Here is a 16,827-nt window from a genome sequence, read left to right as displayed (position 1 = left end):
CCTTTCTGCAAATGGGACTAGAAATGAAACTGGCCTTGAGTACTATCAAGGGCCAGGTCTCGGCCTTATCAGTATTGTTTCAGCATCCGCTTGCTTCGCATTCTTTGATCCAAAGCTTTATACAGGGTGTAACATGGCTTAATCCACCTGTTAGGGGACCCCTGAACCCTTGGGACATAAATTTAGTTCTGTCGGCATTACAGAAACAGCCTTTTGAGCTGATACAACATATTCCTTTGGCCCTTTTGACAAGAAAGCTAGTTTTTTTAGTAGCCATTTCTGATACCCAAGAAGGGTATCAGAGTTGGCGGCTCTTTCTTGTAAAGAGCCATATTTAATCGTTCACAAGGATAGAGTAGTATTGCGTTCTCATCCTAGCTTTCTGCCAAAGGTGGTTTCAGGTTTTCACCTAAACCAGGATATTGTTTTACCTTAATTTTTTCCAGAACCTTGTTCTAAGGAAGAAAAGTCACTACACTCTTTGGATGTAGTGAGAGCAGTCAAGATCTATTTGAAGACGACTGCTCAGATTCGAAAAACAGATGTTTTGTTTGTGTTGCCTGAAGGTCCTAGGAAAGGACAGGCAGCATCGAAATCCACTATTGCCAAATGGATTTGTCAGGTAATTATTCAAGCTTATGGCTTGAAGAAGAAGGTTCCACCTTTTCAAGTCAAAGCGCACTCCACCAGGGCTGTTAGTGCTTCGTGGGCAGTGCATCACCAAGCCTCCATGGCTCAAATCTGCAAGGCCACAACCTGGTCTTCAGTCCATACATTCACCAGATTCTATCAGGTGGATGTAAGAAGGCATGAGGATATCGCCTTTGGGTGCAGTGTGCTGCAGGCAGCAGTATAGGTCCTCAGGTCTGATTGCACCCTACTTTTGTTTGTGTCCCCTCCCCTCAGATGGCATTGCTCTGGGACATCCCATACAGTTATTACTGTGGCTCTGTGTCCCGTGATGTACGATAACAAAAATAGGATTTTTATAACGGCTTACCTGTAAAATCCTTTTCTTGGAGTACATCAAGGGACACAGAGGTCCCTCCCCTCTTTCTGGTTACATGTGTATTGCTTTGCTACAAAACTAAGGTACACCCGGTAAGGGGAGGGGTTATATGGGGAATTGAACTTCCTGTTTAGGGTTTGCCAGTATCCATCACCTGAAGGTGCCATATATCCCATACAGTTATTACTGTGGCTCTGTGTCCCATGATGTACTCCAAGAAAAGGATTTTACAGGTAAGCTGTTATAAAAATCCTATTATCTCTATCTTTCCGAGACACTGAATTTTTCACTAGCTGTATGCCATAATCATCAAAATTAGGCCCCCGTTCACATCAGGCCGATTTGACATGCGAGTTGACATGTCAAATCACATGCCAAATTGGAGCCTATTGCCAGCAACGGCACTGTCCGAATCGTGATGTGATGATTTTTCACTTTCCAAAACAACATACATTTTTCTTGCACAGGAGTGGATTCACTAATTCACTAAGCTCTGGGAAAAATCATTAGCAAAGTGAACAGTCAGTTTGCCTTTAGTAAATCAATCGCATTACACTCAAACTTCTATGCATCTTCTTGATGTTTTCTGGAGTAAAAGCATCAGAGAAAACTAAGGTATAAATTGTGTTTGTCTGAAGTGATGTAGGGCTTATGCTAATGACCATCTGAAAGCTTCTGTATGTGGAACTGCCAGATCAGTGTTTTAGATTTCAGTTACAGTTGCTAATACTGATTCATATATTAATGAGCTTGGTAAGCACCAAAAGTTCAGCAAGCAGCATCTGAGTTGCATCCATTGTCTAGCAACATTTATTTGATTGTCGATTAGTTCACATATGTAGAAGAATATATATCGGCCTAAACTGATGAAGAATTTTTTTTTTTTAAATTGGGGATAATTATTATAGCAAAAAGTAAAAAATAATGTGTTTTTTCAAAATTGTCGCTCTTCTTTTGTTTATAGTGCAAAAAATAAAAATTGCAGAGGTGATCAAATACCACCAAAAGAAAGCTCTATTTGTGGGAAAAAAAAGGACATAGATTTTGTTTAGGTATAACGTCGCACGACCTCGCAATTGTCAGTTCCGTATCACAATAAATGGCTTGGTCAGGAAGGGGGTAAATCCTTCCAGGGCTGAAGTGGTTAAAGGAGTTGTAAAGTCTCAATGTTTTTCACCTTAAAGCATTCAATGTCTTAAGGTGAAAAACCTTCTGTGCTACAGCAGCACCCCAGAGCCCCCCTTTTTCTTACCTGAACCCGATCATTCCAGCCTCGAGGATGAGCCAGCAGCTCCAGCCGCTGTCTTGGGTTCTCATTGGATAGATTAATAGTAGCAGGAGCCATTGGCTCCTGCTGCTGTCAAATCTAGTGACATGGGGGTGGGGCCAAGTCCTGGTGTCTGTGTCAATGGACTCAGCAGCAGGATTCGGGACCGCGCCCGCACAAGTTCCCCCTATGGAAAGCAGCTCTCCGTGGGGGCACCCAATGAAGGGGAGGAGCCAGGAGCGCTGCCAGGGGACTCCAGAAAAGGAGAATCGGGACCGCTCTGTGCAAAACCCTTGCAGGTAAATATGACATGTTTGTTATTTAACAAAAAACTTTACAATCACTTTAACATGCATACACACATATAATTTATTTTACTTGTGTATGCGCGTATGCGCAAGTATGCACATATACACACAAAATAAACCCAATAAATTTTGTCCAGAAATACTGATATTCAGACATTAGTACTATGTGCAAGTGCCCTTAGGTAAGCGATCCATGGTGATCTATATTTCAGAAGTGACTAAGCTGTGGGTTGCTAATGTTCAGGATGTGATAATGCCACCTCCTGAATACCTGTTTTTTATCCCAGTCCCAATGGGGATTGTACATTGCCACTGTGTGTCAAGTGTTTGGCAATCCATTGCTGCACTGTCCTATTGATTTTAAAGGCATAGTTCACCTTACTAAAAAAAAATCTGCCTATGTGGGTAAGGGGCGCCTGTAGATAAAAACAAACTGTGCAGCTTTTAGGTGTAGGCCATTTATGTACCTCCTAAAATCTGACTGAAAAAACTCCAAGACATCACATCATCCCATCCTGCCTCATTTCTAGGATGTTGCTAAGAGATTCCTAGCTCTTACTGTTCACCTCCACCACTACAGGAGCGAGCTCTGAAATGCTGAGCTCAGAGCTACTGGGTCAGGGGAGAGAAAGCACATATAAGAGGGTTTAAATCAGAGAAGAGCTCGCTCCTGTGATAATTGTCATCGGTTTGGGAAGTGGGTGGTAAAAACACGGATCAACCGCCTCTTTTTACCACCCCTTGGCTGACTGTGTGAACTGAGCCTAATGATGGCTGTTATGTGAAAACCATTGTCAGCTCTAGGGTGGAGTACAAAACATTGTCCGTGGTATACACTGTCCTTTCTAGTAAAGTGTAAAGGGTACTTGAATAAAATAGTGTATCTGTTTGCTTGAATATTTCATAACAAAACATATGCAGTTTTGCATTCCCATTTGCTAGAGGCATGTTATATTCCTGACTCCTCCTATCCCCGCAGTATTGAGATGTTTTTATGTATTAAAGAGAAATGTGTTTTGATTTTGGCACATGCAGGATGCTTCCCAAAACAATATTCATAATTTGTACAGGAAGCCGTAAGCATGCTGGTTTGCAATATGTTAGGAGATTTCAGGCAGTGAGGAGATATATGCTTGCAATATGAGGATGGGTTATGTGATTTAGCAGACATCATACCTTTGCTAGCCCTGATAAATACCTTTCTGTATAATAAGTAATCTAGTTTTATGATCATGTGTCTGAAATTGGCATTTAATGATAAACTAATAAATATTAATATTGCCAGCTATTAAAGGAGAATAAGTATAATGCATGTTGCTGGTGCATTATGAGAAGAAGTATTTAAGGCAGTATTAGTTTATGCCAAACTAAAACAGAATTTCTCTCCCACCAGGTGGTGGAGCTGTTACTAATGCAAACTATAATTGCCAACCTAATAATTCCTATACAGTATATCATTGGAATTAAAGGGATTGTACTAAGATATTCTATAGCATTCTATATGATATTGTCACATATACTGTGGGGACACATCTACTCCAATGTTTATTACCTTAATAAAGAATTTTAGGCAAATGTAAAATACCTCTATTATAATCCATATTGTTGTTAATTGAAAATAATTGCAAAAAGTTTTTTTTTTTATCTGTACTATGGCTGATTACATTTAAACCTTTTTTTCCTAAAGCAACTGATGTGCCCTACTTGCCATTTGAAAGTATAAATCAGGTCAACAGTGGAAGTTTACATGTGAGCAGAGGTAGCAAAGAGCTGGAACAAGTGAATGCTTAAAGTGATTTTAAACGATCACCTTCTAAAACAAACCATTCAGTTTAACCTGTTCAGATCCACGCTATAGCTGAATGACGGCTACAGTGCGGACCTGCTTTGCAGGGAGTACGTCTATTGACGTCCTCCCGTCCCTGAGCAGCCTGCGCACGCCCTGACAGCGTGAGGACAGCATGAGGAGAAAAAAAAACCCGATCACCAGCGGCTGTGAGAGGGACATCAGTCCCGATCACAGAGAGCTGCCGCCAGCTCCTCAGTGCCCACCTGTGCCACCTGCCAGTGCCACCAACAGTACACAACAGTACCGCCCACCAGTGCCACCCATTAGTGCCCACAGTGCCACCCATCAGTGCCCACAGTGCCACCTATCAGTGACAACAGAAAATTTATACTCAGCGCTACCTCTCTGAATCATAAATATACATATACTCGCATCAAAAGTGTCATGTGACAACATGTGTAACAAAGTGCCAATATAGTGCAAAAAATGCATACAATAAAGTTCAAAAAATACAAAATAAGGTGCAATCAATAAATTTCATCAAGTGTGAAGTGCAGGGCTGGTGACACGTTGATGTAATCTTGGTGATTTCCTGTGCTCCCCTCCTGGATCCCCACTCACCAGATAAAGATGATAAATACGCCTGTGTATATCAAGATGGTGTCTCCTGTCCAGCAGATATGTAGACTTTTTAATAAACCTTGCAGTATTACACTATATGCCCTCTTCTCTTCACTTGTCCAAACTTTACTACCCGGGCCGTCTTTGACCAAGTAAAGTATGTAGGATCTACATCAAGTGGTGGAGGAGAGGAGATTCCATTTTCTGAGGCACAACCTATCTACATATCTGCTGGACAGGAGACACCATCTTGATATACACAGGCGTATTTATCATCTTTATCTGGTGAGTGGGGATCCAGGAGGGGAGCATAGGAAGTCACCAAGATTACATCAACGTGTCACCAGCCCTGCACTTCACACTTAATGAACTTACCGCCGGCACAGTGGTGTAGTGGGTAGCACTCTCGCCTAGCAGTAAGAAGGTTCACTGGTTCGAATCCCAACCACGACACTACCTGCCTGGAGTTTGCATGTTCTCCCTGTGCCTGCATGGGTTTCCTCCGGGTACTCCGGTTTCCTCCCACACTCCAAAGATATGCTGGTAGGGTAATTGGATCCTGTCTAAATTGTCCCTAGTATGTATGAATGTGAGTTAGGGACCTTAGATTGTAAGCTCCTTGAGGGTAGGGACTGATGTGAATGTACAATATATATGTAAAGTGCTGCATAAATTGACGGCCCTATATAAGTACCTGAAATAAATAAATAAAATAACTTTATTGATTGCACCTTATTTTGTATTTTTTGAACTTTATTGTATGCATTTTTTTGCACTATATTGGCACTTTATTACACATGTTGTCACATGACACATATTTGATGCGAGTATATGTATATTTATGATTCAGAGAGGTAGCGCTGAGTATACATTTTCTGTTGTCATTTTTGTGGTATTGACCTCACACTACAGCGGCAGCCCTATTACATATGTACATGTGGGTGAGTGTGTAAACGCACACGTATATGCACACTTTGTATTTATTCTATAATTTATTTGTAATTTATTTACAATTTTATTCATTTTTCTCCATGGCACGGGTCTAGCTTTACCACCTATCAGTGCCCACAGTACCACCTATCAGTGCCCACAATCAGTGCCTCATCAACAGTGCTGCACATCAGTGCCATCTATCAGTGGTACCTATCAGTGCCGCCCATCAGTGCCATTTTATCTGTGCCCATCAGTACCGCCTTATCTGTCCCCATCAGTGCCGCCTTAACTGTGCCCATCGGTGCAGCCTATCAGTGCCCAGCAGTGCAGCTTATCAGTGCCCACCAGTGCTGCCTCATCGGCACATATCAATGAAGGAGAAAAATGACCTGTTTGCAAAATTTTATAACAAACTATGAAACATGATTTTTTTTTTCAAAATTTTCCATCTTTTTTTGTTTGTTTAGCAGAAAATAAAAATACCACCAAAAGAAAGCTCTATTTGTGTGAAAAAAATGATAAAAATGTAATTTGGGTATAGTGTTGTATGACCGCGCAATTGTCATTCTAAGTGCGTCAGCGCTGAAAGGTGAAAATTGGTCTGGGCAGGAGGGGGGTTTAAGTGCCCAGTAAGCAAGTGGTCAAAATCGAAATGAAAGTCATAGATATATAAACAAACAAAAAAAAACATTCTAAATACCTTTTTTCCCTTTTTTATAAGTGATCACATTCCTCAGTTCTCAACTGCATAAGAGCTGGGGAGGAGAAGCAGCAGCACACTGAGCTTCCCAGTGAATGGCTGTGCAGTGGGGGGCATATCAGGGCAAATCTGATTGGAGGAGAATACACTGAGTTCCCAGCATAGCTAGAAAACTGAACACGGTGTGCCGTCCTGCTTAGTGTGGTCAGTTTTTAATAGGAAAGCAGAAGGACTGCCAGGAACACCAAAGATTACAAAGAGAACAGGATAGTTTCTCATACAAGTATGTGTCGGGGTAACAAACGCTTTAAATTGCCTGTAAAGTCAAAACCTTTATCTTGGTTTGGATATAGTTGTTTATAAGACCTATCAGGTTTTTACTGGTATCAGGAGCTCTGTTAGAGAGGTTTCTCCTCTCCTCCTATGCAGGTGGTGATGAAAACTCTCCAACAGCAACAGAGCAATAAAACCATTTTTTGTTGATTTAGGGGGAGGCAAGAAACCCATCAGATCTTTATTTTTGCCTGTGTCTTAGTTCTATGTTTTCTCCCTCACTGTCTCACCAGACAGGCCTAGCCTGTCTGGTGAGACATTGACTTTGGTATAACATACACTTTAACTCTCCACCCAATTAGCTTTAATAGCCAAATGTACTAAGAGTCTCATGTTTCAGGTACATGCTTACAGAGTTTAGGCCTGAGTCATAGATGTAACCATACAGAGAATTCTGCAGCTCAGAAAAGATTATTTTCAGTGAATAAATATTTAGATCCATTGTTATGCTTGCCTGAAGATAATTTTTTATTGTATACTCTTACATGCTTACCGTTCCATAGTTTGCTGTTTGTACTTCATAAAGAGATTTGTATACTCTCCTGCCAGTGGTTGTCTGTATGGTAAACAATACAGTCATCAACCCTGCTGAATTGGGATTATTCAATTAGCCATGTAGCGTATTGTTTCAGTAATGTCTGGTACACACTACTAGTTTTTTTCATGATCTCTCCCACTGAGCTGTTGAGTTCTGACAGAGGCCCCCCCCACCAGAACACTCCAATCAGTGTTCTCCGCCATTGGCTGAGAGCGCTGATCGGAAGCCGGTCGGCTGCTGGTTTTACAGCATGCTCGTTCAGCCCATGTGTAAGGCACTTGGTCCAGCTTCTGTCGGACCAAGTGCCTTACACATGGGCTGAATGTCGGTAGTTTTATTGAAACAGCCTATGTTGCCTGACATTCAACCACATGTACGGGGCTTAAAGAGCAAGTAAACTTTCTCTGCAAACTTTTAGCTATAGGTAAGCCTATAATAAGGCTTACCTATAGGTATTGAAAATATCTCCTAAACCTGTACAGTTTAGGAGATATTTCCATTGCATGCAGCCGGTGACATCACTGGTGCATGCACTCTGAAGGAACAGCCCACGTGTGCCGTTCCTTCCGGGCCTGTGCCGTGAACGGCAGCTCCCACGTGCCTGTGCAGGAGTGACCTCATCGCGGCTCTGGCCAATCACAGTGCCGAAGCCTACGAACCCGGAAGAAACTCCAGGAAAGATGTCGGCCGTGACAGCGGAGTGCGGGGACCGCTGCAACAGCTTTGTTTTAAGGTAAGTATTTTTTTGTGAATTTTTTGCTGAGGTTTACAACCTCTTTAAGTCTGAGCAGAATGAAAGGAATTACTAGGCAGGAAGCAGAGCCTTCATATGTAATAAACTAATACATGTAGATGTTCCTTTGTATGTAAATGTTTACAAGTATACCCAAAAACATGGTGTTTAAAGCAACGATTATTATGATTATTTATGTTAAATTGATCACATTTCTGTATACATGTAAAAAAAAGGACAATTAAACTGTAGACTCTCTGTAAAGGGGAAACTGTTGGCAAACCAATTTACAGTAGCTATTTTGCAGAATTCACTCTCCTAACTAAGGCCTAGCTGCACAGTTAAAAGAAATGTTTTTATGATAGGCTATGATTAATATAAACCCTCGTTTCCTTTTTTTTATTTGATTCTCCACCTTAAACTCTTTAATGAAATAATTTGTGAATATTTGGATGGTTTTATTTATATTTTTTAAACATTTTCTACAGTATTGAATTCTTAAAAAAAATAGCAGTGCACTTCCTTTGCCTATGCATTTGACGCTGTTTTCTGTATATCTGCAAGGTGGTATCATCTGTGGTACTGTTGCCTCTGGCTGCTAGTCCCATGAGATTTGGAGTGAGATTTTGTGATGTCACTCCTATGCTGTTCACTGTTCTGCTTTCTGAAGAGGAAGCTGTACCAGAGTACCTGCAGTACAAGGATATCCCTGCTTCTGCTTCATCAATTTTGTGTATCTGTGTTTTCTTCATCTACATTGCTGCTTCCTGAATAGTGCTCCACCAGTCATCAGATCACCAGTCACCATGAGAAGGCAAAGCTCTGCGTCTACCAAGATGCCTGCCTCCCTGCAGTGCAGAAAAAGCTATAATAAGTCAGTAATGATGAAATGATCAACTGCAGGGGGACCATAGGCAATCCTGGTGAACAGTCCTTTGTCATCTACTTGCCTTATTGTCTGGACACAGCGTCCACATTTCAGGTACTATATAATGGTTATAGTTTGTCCCAACCCCTGTCACTGGTTGGCTTGATGTTTGATGTAACATTTATTTGAAAAACCTATAAAAATACATGTAAATAAAACAAGAATTCATATGCTGAATCCTGTTAATACATGTTAACTGCACACCATTATTGGAATACAAAATGTTACCAACTGTAGTCTGTTAAGGCCCCTTTCACACTTGTGCGACTTGTCATGCGACTTGGGACTACAAAGTCGCTTGACAAGTCATACCCCATGATTTCCAATGAGTACCATTCATATCTGTGTGACTTCAAGTCGCACTGACTTCAAAGTAGTCCCTGTACTACTTTGGTGCGACTTTGATACGACTTGATGTCCATAGACCTCAAGCTTACACAGGCATTACCTGAAATGGAGGCAAAATTGTGGCTGCAAAATCGCGAGTCGCGGCAGTATAGTGTAGTTCAAGTTGCAGCAGTGTGAAAGGGACCTAAATAATATTTCCACGCATCAGCATGTTATACATAGTTACGTGGATTACCTTGGACCAAATACACTGCTACTCCAGTGATTTCAATTTGCTTCTCGGTTCTGTGCTGAGCGGCCAGCCTAATGCATTGTGAATACAGGAGGTTGGCCACTCTCATTCAGAGAAAGCTTTGCATTCTGGAACTCTTGTGATTCTGTGTGAATGAGCTCTGGGAGATTCTCTCTGGCAATTCTGGGGCTTATGTTATTGCACATGAGGCAGGTGCTGTCACTAGTGTGCGGATCAGCTGAGCTTCCCTGCAAGAAACAATTAGATTGTAAGCCTTTTGAGATTGAATGCCTTTTTTGGCAATGCTCTGTATAGGTTTAGCCAAAAAAAAATTACAGGAGGAAAGAGTGCTCTCATCTCTAATGAAGCAGCAGAGGCCTTCAGCTTAGAAGATATCTTCTGTTTGAACCAAGAACAATTACTTTCATTGTTTTCAGAATTTGGGGGCGAAACAGAATATTTCCTTTTGGAAACGTCCTGGAGCCCCAAACTCATACAGATAGACAACAAACCTTCCTTCTAATGGGGGGACATCCCCACTTCTATAAGGGAATCTTGGCATGCTTCGCAGCCTTATAGACCCGAGACATCTCTGATGTGTGGGTTAAAAATATTTGCCCATATTGCCTTATGCTTTCGAAAAGCGCCTACCACTTCCAACAAAAAAGCAGCCTTGTTCGCTGCTCTGGACCAGTTGTGCTCTAAGGGTGTCACTGTCCCTGTTCCATAACCAGAAAGTTTTCATGGTTACTATTCCAACCTGTTCATGGTGCCCATGCCAAATGGCAATGTGCGGCTCATTCTGCATCTGACACACTTTAACAAGTTCATACATGCTGTGATATTGTGGGGCTTCACTCAAGTTGTAGTGCTTTCCAGTGAGATCAGGTCAGCTGTTTGAGGGCTTGTTGGTCAGTTTTATTTACAAAGAAAGTAAAAGTTTAAATCAAACAAAATAAGAAAGGTTACTCTTGCAGCAATGTTCAGCAATCCTCTCTCAATGCTATTCAGCAACATAAATGCCTTCTGGCTCACTATGACAGCGCTGCTTCTCAGGCCTTAAGCTTAGACCTTTGGTCTGGACCCTCAGATCGATTCTGAAAATTTCAGACTCTTCTTCCCTCTCTCACACTCTCACAGCTCTCTGCTTCTCTGGCCCACTCCCTGGCCTCTGCTCAGGGGACCTACTGTATCCTGGGTGAAGCCCTGAACTGGAGACAGGCCCTTGAATGTAAAGACTCTGAATACCTGCACACTCAACATGCTGGTCTCTGGTAAGACCTGGACACAGAGTTAGAGGCTTTGTCTATCCCAAGACTCTTTGAAGTCTCCAAACTGCAGAACTCAGAAGACTCTAATCTCCAGAGCCCAATCCAAGAGTTACTAATCCCAGAGAAAACTGAAAATACACTTTTCTATGTTCATATTAGCCATTCTGGATCCCCTAAATCTGCATCCTTGAGAACCATGTGTACCATTTACCTTTTTTTACACAGTGGCAGAGCCCAGCATTATCAAAGTGTTCATAAGTTTCATACGGGATCTGTATGGTCTGTGATTACATCCATCAATTTTGGGGATTTTTTGGCCTCGAACCTCCAGGATACCTACTTTCAAGTCCCCATATTTCCATTTTGTCAGTGTTACTTGTTCTTGCAGTGGGAGAAAATATTTTCAGTTTGTGGCTCTGCCTTTTGGCTTGTCCATGTCACTGTGAGTATTCAATGTATTCGATGTGAGCCTGGGGGATTCATTTTCTGGGGTATCTGGACAACCTGCTCCTGTGGAAGTATTGACAGACAGCCTCTAAGCCAATGTGCGACAAATGGTGCAAGTCCTGCAGGACTGTGGCTGGGTCTTTGTTTCACCGGGGAAATATTCCTTCACTTCCTGTTCTGGAGATGCAGTAGAAAGCTAAAGGAAATCTCTACAGATTAAAAGGGGAATTCCACCCTTAGTTGTTACCAGAACAGTTGCCCCCATTGAAAAATGTATCCTGACTTTTTGTTCTGGTGACAACTATAAACTTTGACTTCTTTCACTTCCTGATTCTCTAACAGTCACAAGGACAAAGAGAGATGGTCAATCTACCTAGTGAGGGCAAAAATAGCAATAATAGCCTGACAGGAGTTCTAATCTTTTCCCATATTTCCCATTTCCAAAACTTAAAAAAAGGTTTTGGCTATACATTTAATTTAATACATTATTTATGTTTGCAAGAAAAAGAACAAATTAAAACTCAGGCTACCATAGGGTAGGTGGAAAAAGGGTGTGAATAACTGGGAGTCTGACTGTACCTCATTGAATGAAGAATCCATAAAGATAAAATAAGCAAATGTTTATTACAAAAGTTAAAAATAGATACAATCACATGTACAAAGTGTGGCCATCCAATCTTTTGTTATAAATCATCATCAAGTTTGTCCTTCTATAGAGTATGATTGTCAGTATGTGATGTTTACAATGAATGCATTTTGCTTCCTCAGGATCTGTGCCACAACACATATAAAGGATGGTCCACATCACCTAAAAGACACACCAATGTCAATTGATGTCACGTAACTAGTAGATGAGCCCGATATGCAGAGGAAGGCCTCACGGCCCCTGGTAGAGTAGACAGGAAGCGCAGGAGTGCAGAGTAGCACAAGTGCCTGGCAGGATCAAGAGCTGAGAAGCTGAGAACAGCTGAGAAGTAGGTCTGGAGTTCCAGATGGCACTGTGGAAGGGGATCAGCAGGCTGGAGACAGTAGACTTGGCTGGAGACTGGAGCAGGCTCGTGTCAGGGTACCAGACACTGTATGATGAGGCAGGCAGGCAGTGAGGAGGTTCCAAGGGCTGGAACACAGAAGGGTCAGGTAAGCCTGGGTCATACACAGACAGGTAGTACAGGAGCAGATGCAGTGGAAGGAGCAGAGTCACTGAACAAGGTGGGTCGGTAACAGGCAGGCACAGAGGAACCAGTGGATAAGACAGATGCAAGATAAAGGTCAGGCCAGGGTCAGATGCAGGCGGATAGCAAGGTAGTCAAAGGCAAGCCGGGTAAACACAGGAACGGATGCAGATTAGCAGGTATCACTCAGGGAATGCTGTAGATCAGGGAGCAAAGCTTCAGTGTGTCAGCTGAGTTTAAATAGGGATTGTGCTCGGGCGCTCCCGTGTGCGTGCACGTGTGCGCTGGCGCATGCACATAGGCACCCACAATCGTGCACCAGCTTGCACAGAACTACTGTTCCTAGCAAGCCTTTCCTGACAGCTGAACAAGTTGCATGAGTATGTTAACTGCAGGGTATGGCTCAATATCGTATTAGCTGTCAAGCAAGGAGAGGTAATCTATACTTTTTTTTGTTGCACTGGCAGTTAAGTTTTCATAACAAGCATTCGGAGGGTAGCATTTCTGATACACAGAGAATATGCAAATTGTTGAGTACAGCAAACTCTGGAAAAAAAAACACTCAATACCTTGCTAAGTACTTTTATTTCCCATTTATTTTGCTGTTGCTACTATTGTCTATTATGCGTATTATCTTTGCAGTTAATGATTTTGCTTGCACCATTTTCCTTTTCTTTTAAATGATATAAAATGCTTAAGCCTTATCTCTGATGCACTAAACCTGAACTTAAAGAATTCCTAGATTTGAACCGCTGTTATATCCATGTCTGACGTGGCAGTATGCATTACAGGTGTTTTTAAAAGTCAGAATTTTTTTAACAGATACTATGTACAATGAGTGTTTCCACTGTGTTAAAAAAAAACACATGGATGGCCCCTATTCTGTGTAGATGGTTAACGCTGGAGTTAGCTAACCCCATTGACCTTCATTCCCAGTCTGCTGGCACTTGAATTATTGTCTGTGGGCTGACAAATCTCTTAACAGGGTGAGGCTGAGGGTGCCATTGTCACATACTGGTGTCAGCGGTGGTATAGTGACCCATGATTTGTTGCATGTTGGTAGTAGCAGCTAGGATCTGAAACTGTTATTGACACATATTGGTCAACAATTGCCAAGTGTTGTGCTTTCTTTTCAGAGGATGTTGTTTTTTTAACATTTTGTTAATTGGTTTGTGTTTCAGTACAGCTTGGAGGGTACACCCTAAAAGATTGTCCTGAAAATGTAAAGTGGTTCTAAAGGCTGTTTTTTACCTTAGTGTGTTCCCTGCATTAAGGTACAAAAAACACCTCACTAACCATTTCCCCCTCATCCCTAAACACTTACCTGAGTCCTCTCATGATCCAGCACTATCCCCAGCTGCAGCAGCCCTGCTCTCTCTTCCTAATATCAATGGAGACTCTGAGAGCAGCGGAAGCCATTGGCCCCTGCTGCTGTCAGTCAAATCTTGTGAGGAGGGGGAGTGGCTGAGCTGCACTGTGTGTCTATGGACGCACACAGCGCAGTTCAAGAGTGCACCTGCACGGGTCCTCTTAAGCACATGGCTTGGTGAATGGGCACCCACAGAAAATGAGGAACAGGGAGAGCCGGCAGGGGACTCCACAATATCAGGAAGGGCCCAACGCAATATCATTGTACAGAGCAGGGAAGTTTAATGTCTTTTTTATTTTAGCCAAAAAATAAACTTTAATATCACTTTAACTGTTAGAGCAAATAAAAAGATATCTTGGGCAAATTCAAGTGTGTTGCTAGTAATTCTATGAAATGAAAAGTGAACCTTTGTTGGTTGCAATTGACAACTAGTCTGCCTTTTTGCTCGTTTTACTTTGTCTGGTCCTAATGAATCAGCCTATAGTGGAACTTCACTCTCCCAATCAACATTGACTATTTTTAATCCTCATGCTGCTAGCATTGGTAAATAGATAGAAAAGTATATCATGTTTATTTGTTTTAAACTTTTTTTTTTACATTTCTTCAGTTATTTCCTAGTTTCTTGCCTAGGCAAATTATGTCATACATCTCAGGAGTCTTCAGGAGGGGAGGGTTTTTTTTAAGCTAAGCACACTCTCCTGCATGCATGCTGGAGCTAATGGTAGATTCCAGGGAGTTTGCTTTGACTATTAAAAATGAATTAAAGTGTTTTTGCTTTGTGATGCTCAGATGCAGTGAATATCCGCTTTAAAGCTGCAGTCTGTGTTTGAACACTTCATTTTGCTTAGTATGCTAAATAAAATTCCCTTATTGTTCTTAATAGTATGTATCATTAACCTATAATAATTTCAGGTCCTGCTTAATAAGGATTTATGCTATGGGCTTATTAGAGGAATACCCTTGTTAAACAGATCCCCTATGAAATAAACTTACAGGAAGACGGTGGAGTACTAACTGATGCCTAGTAATAATGTGTGCTCACTAAATATGGACAATCTTGTATAGAATATTGATGAGGCCAGAAGCAGATTGTATACGTAGTTATACAGACTCATACTGCAAATTAATATTGCTGGACTGGCGAACTCATGACACCTTAGTGGACAAACACTTACTAAAGGGTGTTATTTTTCCTTCAAATAATCCAAAAAATTTTGTTATTTTTATTACTTTTAATTTATTAATATTTTTAAATGATTTTATATATGAAGCTAACATTTTATAATAAAACTAAAGTGATGAATGCGAACCTGAGCTTTGCCCATGCAGGCAAACCAAAAGGTACATTTTATGCTTATCCCCTCAGCAGGACAAATCACGTTTTCTTCCCTCCTCTGCCACTCAATTCATCCATCAGTAGCAAAAGAAATACCCAGTACTTCCAGTTATGGGGCCAAATGTGGCTCAATTACCTTATGCTCATGTGGCATCACTGGTGGTTGGACCAGTGCTGTCACATGGGGAAAGCAAGAGAGTCCTAAGCACTGCATTATTTTCTTTTTTTTTTTTGCAAGTGTGTCAGGTGAATGCATTCCTACTAGTTAATGTGAGCATGGGGATGCATCACTACCAGGTAATGCACTTACCTGTACCATTTGAGTGACCGACCATAGAACAACTGACTGTTTGGAAGTGATAGAGGTATTTATGCCAGAGACACATGAAGCAATGCCTGTACAAGTGTCAGAAGATGTGCTGCATATGTAAGATGCAGCTCATTGTCTGTATTAATAAGCCCTCTAAGCCATTAAGACTTTAAAATCTTCTTTTTTTTTTTTTTTTTTTTTTGTCTCGTTTCCTAAAACAGGGCTCCTGTTGTAAAAAGGCTCGAAAAGATTGTGTGCAATGCATATATTTATAACATGTTTATTTGGGAAAGTGATTCTTTTATTGTGATCAAACAGAATAGCTGTTTAAAAAATCATTTACTAATATTAATGTTTTATTTTACAATTTTGATTTTTTAAATGTAGCAAATGCAAGATGTTCTTTTAGTTCATACAGTTAATATACAAATTAAAAGTATATTGAAGCTTCTGAATATGCATGCGTTAAACCATATAGAGTTAAATTCCAAGGATCAGCTTGTGAATTGAATGCTGTTCATGTTGCTTTATATCTATTGACTTAAATGTGTGGGAACATGTGATCGTGGTCCTTTTTGCATTCATGCTGGGTCAGCTTCTGTCTGGAAAGTGTCCTATTGTCACCATGTCATGGCATCTCAAGATTTGTGACCTTTGCACCATATAGATTGTTGGCAGTCCAAGTGGTATTTTTTCAGACTGGGCTACATTTGTGCCCCCGCTAGGGGGTACCAAAGACTTTTGGACAAAGATGTGTTTTAGAAAGCTTTAAAGACACATAACATTTTTTTAGTCCATTTTATTTTCATAAATACTATGGACCGCCAGATGTCGCAAAGCAGTCACTGATAAAGCTTTTCCCTTACAAAATGTGGCACTTACATGAGTAATACCAGTATTGTGTTTGAAGGGCCGTAACAGGTCAGTGAAATGTCCTTCAAACATTTGATTTGTGTGTTCCAGAATGGGCAGAATGAAAAGATAAACACATATTTGGCACTGACAGCTCCGCCATTAAGACAACCGATGCAATTGCCTTAGTCGGTGGAATCAATCATATCTCTAATGCCATATTCTAGCAAAAGTCCTGCTTTGTCTTCCACATTAATTCAGTAATTGAATGTAGAACTAGTATTTCTGGCAAGAACGGTATACCAAATTATTGACTCAAATGAAATTTCCT

General features: G+C 41.1%; 1 protein-coding gene across 7 annotated transcripts in view; it reads left to right on the top strand.

The window, feature by feature from the left end:
* The window catches only part of KIAA0825 (KIAA0825 ortholog), a 784,945-nt gene that overhangs the window by 482,275 nt on the left and 285,843 nt on the right, over nt 1-16,827 (top strand). The window lies entirely within an intron of this gene.

This window comes from Aquarana catesbeiana, linkage group LG01 (genome assembly GCF_042186555.1).
Source record: "Aquarana catesbeiana isolate 2022-GZ linkage group LG01, ASM4218655v1, whole genome shotgun sequence".
NCBI lineage: Eukaryota > Metazoa > Chordata > Amphibia > Anura > Ranidae > Aquarana > Aquarana catesbeiana.
The sequence above is the reverse complement of the archived record's forward strand: the minus strand, read 5'-3'. Positions and strand labels throughout refer to the sequence as shown.